Genomic DNA, 13,862 nt, shown 5'->3' with positions numbered 1-13,862 from the left:
ATGGAGGTGCCCTATGGAGGTGCCCAATGGAGGTGCCCTATGGAGGTGCCCTATGGAGGTGCCCTATGGAGGTGCCCGAGCATGTGTGAGAAAATGCAGCAGGAAAGGCCCCTGCGCCCCTATTCTCATTCAGCATCTTCAGCGCCCGTCAGTCAAACGCGTAATACAAGACGTCGCCGGTGATGCTCGCCGCATACACAAACACGGATGAACGGCGTCATCAATCTCGCTAAGGCATGGAAGTGATTTACGGGGGTGGCACAAAAAAAAATAACAAACAGACTGAAAGCAACACCCCCCCCTGCTCTCAAAATAGGGATGGGCTTGAGCACCTGTGGCTCCCTAAGTCACCCCCTTACTCTGTGAATATTTGCTACCCTCCCTGTCTCTCCCAGATCGCCTTCCTATTCAAAGCGAGCAGACTTCACACGGATAATAGGAATGTAACAATGCATCAAGGAGCAAAGAGGGCACAGATGCAAATAGCATCCAGCTGACTGCCTGCCTCAGGGAGGGCTTGACATATACATACAGGGATCATGCTGCATTCCAGTAGGCAGGAGAATCCCTTTAACGGCACTAAACTCCATCGAAAGCAAATAGGTGGTAGCAAAGTTTTCAAATATCAGAAAAATAAACAAAGAATAGACTGCAGATTGCATTCAGACTGACGTAGGCTGGAAAAATGCCAGGATAGTGACATATGCTAATATACAGTAATGCATGGTGAATTTATGGGAAGGAGGGGGTTATGTGACAAAGAAAGAAGCAGGGGGGGGGGGCACAGGAGAGGGGGCGATAGGAGGAGATCACATGGGGATGGCGGCCTAATCTGATCTGCGTGGCGGGCCGTACAGAGGAGCCGGCTGTGGTTTCACTTGTCAGAAGTTGCAACCTGTCCACACACGTCGCGGATCCCGCTGACAGAGGATACGCCGCAGAGACATTCCTAGGAGTCTCCAGCGAAAACAGGGAGGAGGAGCTAAACTCTCGCCCAGAGGTAAACAGGCAACTGCAATTCCATTCACCTCCTTGCCTCTGCCAAAGATGAGCTTCACACTTGCTGATCCATCAATCCTGAATTTAAGAAAACTGGACTCACGGGCAAAGCTCACATCTACGACTCACAAAAAGATCACGAAGAAAACGGCTTCCACTCTTAAAAGTGAGAGCCTGGCCTGATGCGATTTATTTTTTTAGGTCTGCGGCCAAAGCAAACAGACTGATGATGAGAAATGAGTCGTCATCTCTTTGGGGCATTTGATTCGCAAAAGCAGACGGGTGAATTTTTAATGATGCAAGAATCACCGCACTGTTTGATAGAAGCTCAAGAAATCAGAACGAAACAGAGGCTGAGGGAACAGACAGAGGCACACAATCACTACTGTTTACCAAGGACACACATAACCCCACCTCCAAGCTTCTTTGCTTTGCAAGTGCCAAGGCGACGCCACGGAGACGGGGCAAAGTCCAACTCCAGCCAATGAGTTCTAACAGGACGCGAGAGCTCCACATTTAATGTACAAGTGCTAGAACGAGGTTTGGTGACTTGGAAAAAACTAAAGGATATTGCTAGAAATTATGATGGTCATGAGTATGAGGGAGAAATTCTGGGACATTCCCAAAATGCTCTGAGTCATACTGGAGATACTGGAAATCACAGATGGGGCTCTTAAAGGCATCAAAGACGCCACACCACAAAATGGAAAAGCACAGAGCAGATAAGAGGACCAATTCATATTGCTACCAAATGTCATTTCATCTGGCCCTGATACATATGTGCTGAATATATACTTTTTTGCCGGTCATTAGTCACAATCTGCTTTTCTGTGGAAAAACAGCCATAAGAATGCGACAAAAACAATTTAATTGAGGAGAAAGACCTGGATTTCTAGGGTTTCAGGATGAATATATTATCCTCTCTGTCAATCTTCTGTCCAATTCGCTCTTTGTTCAGCAAATCCAATGTGTGGGAGACGCCAGACAAAGCATGATGAAAAGTGGGTCGTCCCCCCCCCTCCGACTTATTTTCTGTTTCCATATTGAATATTATCAGGCTTCCAAAGAAAATGGAATTGTAGAGAAAAATGGAAACTGAGAAAATACAATGAATAAAATGTTAATATTTCAGAATGTTACACAGCAGCCAAATGCTCTGGGGGGGAGGGGCGGTATTGGCTCCTCTATACTGAATAAGTTTGAATCAAAGTTTGGCTGAATGGTTGTAACCAAACGCTTCCTATAGTTATCAATCAGCCTCTCAGAAGGAGTTAATGGAGTTTCTGCCAAGTGCACCCGCATATGTGCATCATTTAGTGACAAATAGGGCCTTACATGCTTAAACAACCTGATTCGGATCCTGACACAACACACGTTTTGCATGACGGTTCTGCTGCCGGGCCCAGCTGCAATTCAGCTTCAGAGCAGAACCTGACGCTCCCACAATCGCCATCGAGTTACTTATCAGGTACCTTCCCACCAAGGTTCCAGAACCTGATTCCTGCCTCTTTTTTTGCGGAATAGTTTCGCCATGTTCCGGCAAACGTGGTGAGATTTTGTAATAAACATTATCATTTTATCAACATCCCATGTTCTTTCATTAATCAAACAATAACGGTTGATGTATTTAATTCAGTTACTGTATTTGTTTATGGTTTGTACTTACTGAGTTACTAAGGTACTTGTGCCCCTGCAAGTAAAGTATTACCGATGATTAAAATTTCCTCTGTATGTTTGCGTTGCGAATTTAAGTTCCTGTTAGTGTCTCTGTTGTTTGCTACAAATCCCATTTTACCCAGTATCCCAGAACACTGACTTCAACTCAGTTAAGAGAGGCTTGTTCCAACATATTTTGTCAATTTGTGAATAATTTTACACTTTTGAAGAGATTTCTGTAAGACTGACCATTGCTCGGAAGATTCACAATTCTAACAAACATTTTTCTTAGACTCTGAACTGAACTAAGCATAAACTCCTTGTCTATTGCGATAATTCTGTTTGAAAAGATTTCTAGAACCTTCTATGCTGTTAACATCACTGTGGCAGTAAACACTAGAGTTAGTCTATTTTAGATAGAATATGGCTGGCCCATATCAGACATTATTTACTGAAGTATTCAAAAAACACCCACTTATGTGGTACAAAGGAAGAGGCAGGCACACTGAGAGTCGCATGCATCTTTGGTGTGATGTCTCTGATTATTCTGCACAGAAAGTCTTATTACACCAACAAACTCTGCACCTCAAAGAGCAGCAGTAGCCAGGGCCTCCTGGAGTCTATCACTCTGTACATCTCCACGGCAACCTTACTGGACAAGCAGACAACTGGCACTGCTTTCTCTCCTCGTGAACAGATATTTGGCTTCATTCCAGAGTTTGAAGATGGATTGGACCGAGGCTGACCCCTCAGAGTCAACTCAACAAATCATCCGTCTGCAGAAACACAGCGACATCAAATGGTTTATCTCCAAGCACCTTTACTACAAACTGGAAGAAGGCAATTACTACAAATCTAGATTAATCTAGATAATGCAAATCTAGATAAGACAATAAACCACAGTTTTAAAAGTTAATGACAATATATATCTATAATAGCTGGTGTTTTTATATAAATTTGCAATTACAGAAAAATAAAATCTAATGCTGGTTTCAAAATATATCATTAAAAATAGAAATAATAAAATACCCTCACAGGTCAAAGTTAATTACATCCAAAGAAAATGGCATAAATACAAATAACCAAGCCACCCCTCACACTCCCATATCCATCCATCCATCATCCAAACACTTACCTTGAACGGGGTCATGGTTAGAGCCTATTACATTCAGCACAGGTCACAAGGACAGGAGCGCATGACAGGGCACACACACACACACACACACGCACGCGCACACACACACTCATACAATGTGACAAATTTAGAACTTGCACCATGTCGCTTTATGTTCTAAATGCATTCATGAATAAGAAAAGAGATTTTGCAGACCTGAAACTAAATTTCTGATCTGGAACTGGAACCTGATGGGGAGGAACACAGGGGCCCTTGAAGGTGTGTTCCTAATAGGATATCTTTACTGTTATTTGTGCAACACCCAAAGTCAAACTGAAAATAGCTATAGAAGAATATCCTACACTGTACAAAATGACTAGACATATACAAAAAAAAAATCAATAAACGATAGCAAACTAGCTACAGTGTGAATCTATAGATTTATATGGCTCTAGTGACATGACATGTATGATTTTGCACTACATTTACCTTTCATAAACCATGGGTGAGTAAGGGCATGTAACAATTCAATGGTCCAATCATCATTCCAAGTGCTCAAACTGAATCATAACAGTAACAAATCTCTGTGTGCTGTGTATACAGAGATGGAAACAGCGCTGGCTGGCTGTAAATTCAGTACAGGACACCTCGTAGTTGGTGGCACCATTCTGAACACCGGTCCCTGACTGTAACGTAATTCATTAAAAAAAATACCCTCACAGGTCAAAGTTAATTACGCCCCAAAAAAATGGCGTAAATACAAATAAACCCAAGTAACGGGAACTCGGACGAATGTGACTTAAAACAAAATCACTTTTTACCACCTTTTATATGCTTATAAAAAACTGCAGGGAGCCTCCTGTCAGTAAATACATTATATTACACTACATTGTTTAATTCCTTTTACTCCATACACATTTTAGAAAATTCCATTACATATCCTCGGAACACAAAACCATCTTAGATGAAGAGTAAAACTTTGCACAATTCTACAGTTTTATAGGAAAGTTATTCCAGAAGTAAAACTAAATACTAAAATGTCAATAAAGTGAAAACTGAAAATCTATTCTAACCTAAGGTAAAGAACATAAGTTTCCCATCCTTGAATTTCCAAAAATCCATTGCCGTCTAGACATTGGTAAAATGGTTCCCAGGAATTATGAGAGTAATAACTATTGACCATACATCATACTACAAGAAATAAACCACAAAATCACATTTTATTAATTACACTTCTGCTTTAATATTTAAAACTACTTAATATTATAAATATCTCAGTAATATAGCATCAAAACAGTAACAAAATATCGACTTAATGTAAAAGGTAGTGCTACAATGGGGTTTCCCAATTCAAGAGGGCAGGAATCCAACAGAGTCTGCAGATATCCCTGTTCAAAACACCTACTAAACCTGGTAATTAGTGGATTAACATGTTTCTGCGCAGGGTAATCTGCAAACTGTGTTGTATTTTGGTCTTCCAGGACCAGAACTGGGAAACCCTGCTCTACGATAATGCATTTCAGTGACACTGAAGAGATCTGACTTAGTTTTAAGGTTTCTCCGAGGCTTGGGAGTTTGAGTTCAGAGTTTATCCTTTGGTCTTCCTCAGGGTGAGGCGTTATCCTTTGATTAATAGAGAGTCTAAATGTAGAAAGCGAGAAAATGTCTCATCAGCATTAGTTTAGCAAAAACAGGAAAATGGCTTGTTTAGGTAGAGGGAAAGTCATTAATCCCCGGTATCATCCTGGGGAATTGCAGTCATAGTTTCTCTGTTTTTTTATTCTTTATTCAACCTTAAGGGCCCGAATACACATGGCCACGCAAGCCAAAACAAATCACGAGTGGAATTTTCGGTCTCTCTTTGTTCTTTTCTGGTCTGCTTCCACATTTACACTACAGCAGGAACGCGTCTTTATTTAGCGAGAACCACAGGTTAATATTTAAGGAAATAAGCCACTCAAAGGTTTCTTTTCAGCACGACATGCATTAGCCAGGTGAGACCTACATTTATAGAAAACAAAATAAAAGCCAGACTTAGCGCTAAAAGTAGCTGCAAACACAAAGGTATCAAGCTTCCCCGGCTATTCAAAATGTCTGAAGGAGAGTGTTTTCATATTGATCATATAGCTCAAGGGGAAAACACTGCTTCTTAGTTGTTTGTTGGAATAAATTAATTCAGTCTGCTGATTTCCACTGAACTATTCCAACCCTGAATAGCCATCAGGCTCCATGAGTAACTTGTTGAAAGGTCCTGTACACACTTTGCGTTTCCCTGAAAATAACGGCTGGAGCAGAAATGAAAACGATCACCCCCCCCACCCATGCCAACATCTGTATTTGCTTGCATTTACTGTTTAGTAGCCATGGTTTATTTTTATACTGAAATACAGTTTGAAATACAGGACTAACAAATTTCACTTGCACAACTATTTACACCCAATATACACAATCGTCCAAATAGGGGGGAGGATCATCTTACGCAGTCTTATAGAATGTGATTACTGGCATGGCAGAATTCATTTACACTTTAACCCAAACTTCATCCAATGTATCTGAACATTAAATAAGATAAGTATTTATTGTTCATTTCTTTTCTGAAACAGCCTAAACTGGCAACTTTAAGATTCAAAAACTAAAAGTGCTATCAAAATATATTTGGATTATAGTAATAGCATTATGCGAAAGGCTTTCTGTTCATCTCTGATGGAAGACAATGGTGGGAGATTAACAAGGTATAAAATACACTATATATAAAAGGCATCCTGAGGCACAGTGCCTCAGGGGTTTGGGGGGGGGGGGGGCTCTAGTCCCGCTGTGTGTGTGTCGGTGTGTCTGTGTGCCCTGCGACAAACTGGCATCCCACCCTGGGGTACCCTAGCACGTTGCCCTACGCTGTCTGGAATGGGCACCAGCCCCCGACCGGAATAAGCCATTTGAAGACTGACTGATAGAAAAGAAGAAAAAGAGGAATGGCAGATAGCTAATATTTCACCTCCTTCCCTCTTTTCTCTGCACATATCCATTTTCCATAAAGACTGTCAAACACATTCACATCTTCATAGCAGTGAGGGCAGCGGGACCTACGTTTATCTCAGTACTGCTTGGCATCGTTACATAAAGGGTCACTATACAGTTCCTCAGAAAAACTGTCAAATGTATAAGAAATGTTACTGGGATAGATAACCGTATCGCTTTCTTTCTGAAAAGCCTGAGTAAACTAGGTATAAGCGGTGTCTGGGAACTGCATTAGAAATCAAAAGACTAGTTAGGTATGCTAGTTATGCATATGTTAATGTTTCACAAAAGGTGGCGATACTTTGTAATCTGAAAACTCAAAGCGTGCTAAAGCAAAAAATTTAAAAATATACTTGTTACATAATGAAAATGTTGATATGCTTAAATTATGTAAAGCTTCTCGAGTTCCCTCAAGTGTTGATTTCACAATCACAGGTGACACAGATAGATTTGAAATTAACATAACTGATAAGCTGATGGTTTACTTCTGACGTACCTCGATTGTACAGAGTACCAGCATAAGCAGCTGTGACCTGCTGACAGCCCACAGCTAAGCTGCACCTGCTCTCTCATACCTCCCCAAAAGAAACTAAACATTGTGCCGATACACGATTTTAAATAAATCCCTGCAATACATTTCTCAATGTAGACCAATTACTCAAAAGCCATACGAAAAAAAAAACACTTTGACAATGTAAAAGAAAACAGAAGTACAGACTTCAACCAGATTTAATTAATTGTGAAATCATGTCCACTGTACTGTCGGCACTCAACAGAGAGACACTGCTGTAAAATAATGAGAGGAAGAGTGGAATGAGAGGAAGAGTGGAATGAGAAGAAAAGTGGAATGAGAATAAGAGCAGAATGGGAGGAAGAGTGGAATGAGAGGAAGAGCGGAATGTGAGGAAGAGTGGAATGAGAAGAAGAGTGGAATGAAAGGAAGAGCAGAATGGGAAGAAGAGCAGAATGAGAGGACACCCAGTAGTCTAATACTCTAATAATGGAATGAAAAACAAATTCTTATTCTCTTCACTAGAGATAGGAGATGGAACCCGGTTCCACAGTGATACGTCACTGGGATGAATCTGGGATGCTACATCTGAGGCGTTAAGTGTCGCTGAACCCACTCGGTGTGTCCGTGGATAAAACGTCCTAATTTAATGGAGACTTAATGAAGAAGTATGCTCTCAGCACCAGGCCCATAGTACACACAAGCACAGGGTGTGAGGGGCCTAACACCTGCTTTAGCTTCTCCCTTCTGGGATGAGATTCTGGTCTGAAGAAAAACCTCAAGACTTCCAAACTCTATGAGACAAAAACACAAAAATGGCTCCTGTCCCCAAACATTGGCCCCCTGAACAACTGACAGATCACATCCACTATGACAAAAATATAACATCATGTACTTTATACTTGCCTATTTATAAATAACTTATTTGCTATTTAATGTTTATTGTCAAATGTTCAAATCTTCAAAAGGTAATCACTGAACTCCGCAGTGTCTTTTATGTCACTGCACACACTCCAGTGCCAACATGGCCAATAAGGCTCCGTCTGATTCCAAAAAACACATTTGCAAAAAGTGATCAGAAGCAACAAGAACATTAAAACAAAAACATTAAAAGACTGAAAAAGACTCTCCAGTGAAACAATAAAATCAAAACTGCAAAAAGTTAGCTTCATATTTTTGACAATCTAACCATTGAGCTGTACATCACAGCGCTTTCACCTGATGAAGTATTTACAGTCCTAAGCAGAACAAATCAGATGGCTTAAAATCTCAAAATCAGGCTGAGTATGACAGTATACTGCAGTTCTGTACATTTTAATGTTCTTTTTGCGGGATGGCCAGACAACTTCATGAACTAATCCACTAAACCACACCCCAGTATGATCTGAAGAGCTTTCATCTATTGGTTTGACTGCAGATGGGTTTCATGCACTCCGCAGTACGAGGTCCACTGTCCATTTCAAATATTATTCTTACGGATATTGTGATCATTGGTAATGATTGCTCATATTGATAAAGCTAGATGAATAATCTGAGCACTCTCAAGAAACACCTTGCACTTTACAATCAAGATAAAAACATTTGCTTATTTTTGCAATGAAGGCTCTGGAATATTTTAACACAAAAAGCCACATCTGGTTTAATAATTAACGCATACAAATTTTACTCATATTCGCAATCTGATAAGACTAAGACTAAGACTAAGTTTCCACTATTACTAATTTTAAGGGTACAATAAGCAGTCTTAGTCCAAGAACAACACAATTTTTCCAAAAAGGACACTGACAAACAAGGTTGTATGGCATTAATCTTGAAAATCAAGATATGTCCCTGCCAAACAATGAGATGCTCAGTTTTGTATTCATAAATCCACACATAAACAAAACAAAAATAGAACCTAAAGGTCTCGCTATTTCTACTTCACAGATGCCTTCAAAAGTTTCCATAATTTCACCTCTGCCTTTTATTATGCGGTACAAAGGGTCATTATGTGCACGCATATCGATGCTGAAACACACGTCCAAAGTGGAACACTTACCACATACCTTTTTAACAGGCACAGATGCTTATCATTAGCCCATGCAACCTAATTGACTAAACATTATTTCTAGATATTCAGCAGTGGCCAGTCACCGGCCAGTAAAACTCCAGGACCATTAATGATTTATTAATGCCTTAACATGGACAATCCAAGGCAACTATTTTGAAAAACTTTTAACTTTCTCAAAGAGATGCAATTATATTAATGCAGCTCTTATACTCAAATCAAAATTATAACCTGTATACAAATTCTGAGTGGGTAAAAGATATTTTACTAGCTTATGGGAACAAAAAATATAAATGAATACATCTAGATTACAGTTTATTAAATCTGTAGCAGTGTTTTAGATTGCATGCACTAACCATATTCTCAGTGGCAAATTTATTGCTAAAACAAATAATGTAAATTGTGCAAAGCCTCTGACAATGTAAGCTCTTTTACACAGGACATTGCCTAGGTCTACCAAGGGGTGAGATATCATACCACGTGACCACATGTGTTTGTTTGGTTATTTATGTGGGCTTTCGCCATGTAAACAAATAATTACAGTAGTAGCTGTTCATGATCAGTCTGAGGCTGAATCCTTTTAGAGCAAGTCCCTAGCACGCCAAATAAATGTGTTTGCAGGTTCTACTTAAACACTGGGCTTAGTATATTCATAATAACTCATATAAACAATAATAAATAAAATGCATTTAGATCCATGCTAAGACAGACAGCAAAGACAAATGTTTACCAAGCATAAATAACTTTGCGATGTTAATGTCTAGAAAATACCATACAAACTTCATCATTATTCAGAATGTTTATTTTTTTGTACTACGAAAATACTCAGCCTGTGTTCTTGCGATCATTATTATGACTGCAATATTGACAAATCAAAGATCAACAAGTGGGAAAACATCCATTGTCTTTGTAACCTTTTTATCCTTGCTGAAGTAATAGGAGAAATGACAACAGAAACAGAAGATAAAACTAAACTAAGTGGAGTCAAATAAGAAATTCGGGTTTTAAATGTTTCCTATCATACAGTTTATGGAAAAAATATAAAGAGATAAGGCAACATTGTAAAATACTAGTCCATTTGGTCTTGTGCTTTCACTCAGATTCATGAGGTAAAATGGATCATTCTCTGTCTCGTTATATTTTTATATTACAAACATATTCCTCGCTCTCTCCAAAACTTGTGGCTGCAGAAAGGCAGTTGTTAAACGTACACCACCATTCTTAACATATGGCCTTACACTAGCTAACGCCCAATTCCCAAAGTGTGTAAGTGCAGTCATATCTGCAGAAGTTATTCCTGGATGCGCTCTATTTCCAAACATATTGAAGGGCTGCCGCGAGCCGTAGCTGGATACGCGCTTCTGACAAACCTCCGGATGGCTTCCTGACAGGCGTTACACTGCATGGTCTCTCACCACAAACCAATTACTTTCTAAACTTTATTACAGTTGCATGTACAGAGATAACTTGCTTTGTGATGAATGCAGTACTAATTATAAGTCATCACTGCGCTGTTTTTTTTAAGTTTCAAGTTCTAAAATGCTAAATATTCCACATAACCCAACGATGCTGCCATGTTATCAATAATATTTTGCTGCATAAATTTCTTCTTGCATTTTATTAGCTAACTCGAAGAATAAGTACATCGCATCTCTAAAACGGTAATATGTATTGAAACCATTAATCTATTAAATAAATGTTATACAGACTACCAGTCTAACCAATGAACTAAGTGTAAGAAACCGAGGTAACACTGAAGGGGAAAACATTACTCGCTGAACAAATGTGAAGGAAACGGGACCCTACATGAGCCTGTATTCTGTGTACTGCTACCAAACTTCTTCTAGAAGAACCACCTTAACAGAAGAATATCCTACACTGTAAAAAATGACATTACACATACACAACTTCTGCTAAAGGCACGATAATAAACCATTTCCATAACTGTGCCGAGTGTTTAGTTTCAAGGAAATCGAGGAAAAACGGCAAGCTGATCATTTCTGTTTGGGAACATTTTTCCGGCACCTTTTACCGCTAAATCCCAACAAATGGACATTTGCTGTATGCCTACGAGGCACCTTCTTCATCCATCACTCACCTCTCACTAGATGGGTCGGATTGCAGCCAATGGGAGGATTTGAGAGGAAAAAACATCGTGACGGTAAAAAATCCGAACGGGTCCGTCCATTAGATACGGGCTTGAAAGTCAAAGAGTGAGCAGAGTTACTAAGTAAGAAAGTAGCCGTGAATGTGGGTTTTCTGCGCCTGTAAACGGCTGGTGACGCGGGAATCGGCTGCGGAGAAACTGTGCTACGAGAAGCCTGGTCGCATGTGGCAGTATTATAGCTAGTAAACTGGGAGATCGCCGCCTGCCCCCTCCCTCCCTGCCCCCCCTGACATCGCCTGCTCGCTCTCTTTCTCTCTCTCTCTCTCTCTCACTCACACACACACACACACACACACACTCGCGCTCCAAAGTGTCTGAAAAATAAAAGAAGTGGCGCCTATCTGTCAAATTTCAAGTTTTATTCCATAGAACCTACCAGATAACTCGAAGAGAGCTGAGGGTCCAACAAAACCAGAAATCCGCAAAGCGCCGTACACTTCCCCAAACTTACTGCTAAATAAAAGACATGCAAATATCCAGCGCTATAAAAATATATATTCCTAATTAACTTTGTAATAAACCATACCGAGGCAGGCAGAAGGTCCTCATAACCTTTATCTCGTAACTGCAGCATTTACTCTATACGGTTTCCTGTTTCATTCAGCTGACTTTAGTAAGTCATACAACAACGTGTTATGTTTCTCTTTATTGTTGTAAGAACCTCAAAAATCACATCCCCTGTGAACATTCTAGTAACTGAATAGCAACATCGCCACAACCTTTTCGGACAATTTAATTGCTATAACTGGACAGTCGTATATATCAGCTGTGGATAAGTCCCACCAGAAATTTCTGGAACATTAACAATGTATATATAAGAATCTAAAAACTATTATTGTGAATCAGTATAAGATTACTGCAGGAATAATCCTGAATGGAAAATATAACATTTGTAAATCGAAAGGCAATATAATTATGACGTATAGTTGTTTGGATTTTATTTTTTTATTATTAATTTTTAAACAATGACCCACTCACTTTCCAAATTGTATGCAACACAATTCGATCTCCCACCGAACTAATTTTCCTGCCCAAAATCACAATGCTTCAACTGCATGTGAATGAATGATAATCTGCACTCACCGGCCAGTGAATTAGGTACCCTGCTTCTTAAAGCAAACAGCCTGCTCGTCAGTCATGGCTGCGGCTGAATACTTACAGCACAACCGCAGGAATAAGAATTGCATGAAGCATTAGGGCAGCTAAGATGGCTGATGTAAGCAAATATGTATGCTGTGTTATTATTGGTGGCGGACGTTGTGGCACCAATATCTCCACAACAGCCGCCCTCGTGGGATTTTCGCACGCTGCAGTGCCTCAGTGTTTACAGAGAATGGCACAACAAGCAAGAAACCCCCAGTCAGCAGCAGGTCTGTGGATAAATGCACCTTGTTAATGAGTGGGGTCAGCGGAGAATGGCCAGACTCCTTAAAGCTAATAGGAAGGCCACAAGGGCAAAAATATCAGCTCGGTACAATAGAAGTGTGCTGGCTTCTCCAAATGCACAACTCATTTACCTTCGGAGCACTTCTAAAGGCAAATGTGGGTCCTACCCGCTACGAGCTAAGCGTACCTAATAAAGTGGCCACCAAGTGAATGCTGTTTTTGTGCGTATTTGTAAAATGGACTATAAATAAAATAAGTTCCCAGATTTTAGTTCCAGGTGGCTTGTCAGACTTGGCCTCATTATGTGCAAAAATATGATCAGGGGGGTGGGGATTTATAGGTATTGTGATCATGCCACCATGCATCCTGTAATAATTTGCTCCGCATGGTCACAACACAAGTATTGCATTTGGAGAAAAGAGCCACTTTGGTCCCTAGAAAGTGGAGGTGGAGTGTTCTTCAGTAGAGGTACATTCAGAGCTTGGCAATGCCAGGTTAATCCAAGAATACTGTAAATGCCTTTTTCATAAAAGGGAACTTATGAAGCCCACTGACAGCCTTCCCAGCATGCTCTGCTTTCAAATAACTACAGGAGGGACTGGGCTGGAGCACTAAACCTTTACTTCATCCACAAATCAAATTGAGAAACACAGTCCAGATGTTCGTATCTCATTTAAGGTCCTGAATCCGCAGAGGTTCAAACGTAATTTGTTTTTTGGATCTTGTGAAGGAATTAAAGTGTTACTTTTAATGTAAGGAGTTGCATGAACAAAGCAGTGGGTTCCTTAATCGAGATTCATCAGATTTTTTTTCTGTCTTTTGCCGTTCCTAATATACATTTGTGGTTAAAAACCCATATAGAGTGGGAGAATAATCAGCGGTTGAGGAATGGTTAATTTGGTAACACTTTACTTAAGGCCATGTCTTTAGTAATTTATAAACACATTCATAATGCATTATAATGCAA

The 13,862-nt window shown here is 40.0% G+C and overlaps 1 protein-coding gene across 2 annotated transcripts in view; it reads right to left on the bottom strand.

Moving 5' to 3' along the window:
* Positions 1–12,613, bottom strand: part of LOC111838027 (cell adhesion molecule-related/down-regulated by oncogenes) — a 39,224-nt gene extending 26,611 nt beyond the window's left edge. Inside the window, exon 1 of one of the 2 annotated variants that reach the window (XM_023800578.2) lies at positions 12,593–12,613. The gene's annotated coding sequence lies outside the window, so the exon portion shown is untranslated. Of the gene's footprint in view, positions 1–11,440; positions 11,692–12,592 lie in introns of those variants that run through there. The other variant, XM_023800577.2, reaches the window with a different exon arrangement.
* Positions 12,614–13,862: the final 1,249 nt, after the last annotated feature.

Source organism: Paramormyrops kingsleyae, chromosome 18 (genome assembly GCF_048594095.1).
Source record: "Paramormyrops kingsleyae isolate MSU_618 chromosome 18, PKINGS_0.4, whole genome shotgun sequence".
NCBI classification, from domain to species: Eukaryota; Metazoa; Chordata; class Actinopteri; order Osteoglossiformes; family Mormyridae; genus Paramormyrops; species Paramormyrops kingsleyae.
This window is presented reverse-complemented; position numbering and strand designations above follow the sequence as displayed.